The 1,355-nt window shown below is 36.8% G+C and overlaps 1 non-coding gene across 1 annotated transcript; it reads right to left on the reverse strand.

Annotated features, from left to right (window-relative positions):
• Positions 1-929: 929 nt before the first annotated feature.
• LOC118001684 lies at positions 930-1,039 on the reverse strand. The gene has a single exon (XR_004676793.1). It is a non-coding gene; the product is annotated as a U6 spliceosomal RNA (small nuclear RNA).
• Between the last annotated feature and the right edge of the window lie 316 nt (positions 1,040-1,355).

The following is a 1,355-nucleotide window of genomic DNA, read 5'->3' on the forward strand; positions in this document are numbered from 1 at the left end:
GTATATAGAAAATAATATTTTGTTGAAGATCTTTGCATCTATGTTCATGAGAAATATTGGTCTATAGTTTTATTTTCTTTAATGTCTTTGTCTGGTTTTGGTATGCAGGTATGAGTTAGGAGGTATTCTCTCTGCTTCTATTCTCTGAAAGAGATTGTAAAGAATTGTTATAATTTTTTCCTTAAATATTTGGTAGAGTTCACCAGTGAACCCATGTGGGTCTGGTGTTTTCTGTTTTGGAAGGTTTTAATTATGGATTCAATTTCTTTACCAGATAGATACAGACCTAGTCAGATTTTGTATTTCTTCTTGTGTGTTTAGGAAAATTGTGTCTTTTAAATAATTGGTCCATTTCATCTTATTTGTCAAATTTGTGGGCATAGAGTTGTTCATATTATTCCTGTATTATCCTTTTTAAAAATATTTATTTATTTATTTGGCGGGGGGAGCCTGCAGGGGGAGGGGGACAGAGAGATAGAGAGGGAGAAAGAATTTCAAGCAGACTCCCTGCTCAGCACAGAGCCTGACGCAGGGCTTGATCTCGACCCTGAGATCATGACCTGAGCTGAAATCAAGAGTCAGACACTTAACCAACTGAGCCACCCAGGAGCCCCCTCTATTATCCTTTTAATGTCCATAGGATCTGTAGTGATGTCCCTTCTTTCATTTCTGATATTAATAATTTGTTTCCTGTCTCTCATTTTCTTTGTTAGTCTGGCTAGAAGCTTATTTATTTCATTCATCTTTTCAAAGATCTAGCTTTTGGTTTTGTTGCTTTTTCTCCATTGATCTCTTGGTTTCTCCTGTTTTGATTTCTGCTCTAATTCTTTTTTTTTGTAATTTATGGCAATTTTTATTACGTTTTTTATTTTGATTCCAGTATAGTTAACATACAGTGTTATATTAGTTTCAGGTGTACAATATGGTGAAAAAATATGGAACACTTCACAAATTTGTGTGTCAACCTTGCACAAGGACCATGCTAATCTTCTCTATATCATTCCCATTTTTTAAGTATATGCACTGCCAAAATGAGCACTCTGCTCTAATTATTATTTCTTTTCTTCTGCTTACTTTAATTTGCTTATCTTTTTCTAGTTTTCCCAGTGTAAGTTTAGATTACTGGTTTTAACTCTTTTATCTTTTTTTTTTTTTTTTCAGAGAGAGAGCACGCGAGAGCAGGAACACAAGCAGGGGGAGTGGGAGAGGGAGAAGCAGGCTTCCCGAAGAGCAGAGAGCCCGATGTGGGGCTCGGTCCCAGAACCCTGGGATCATGACCTGAGCCGAAGGCAGATGCTTAACGACTGAGCCAGCCAGGCGCCCCTAACTCTTTTATCTTTTTAAAAATACATGCA

Source organism: Mirounga leonina, unplaced genomic scaffold, assembly GCF_011800145.1.
Source record: "Mirounga leonina isolate KUSES-001 unplaced genomic scaffold, KU_Mleo_1.0 Mir_53, whole genome shotgun sequence".
Classification (NCBI taxonomy): Eukaryota; Metazoa; Chordata; class Mammalia; order Carnivora; family Phocidae; genus Mirounga; species Mirounga leonina.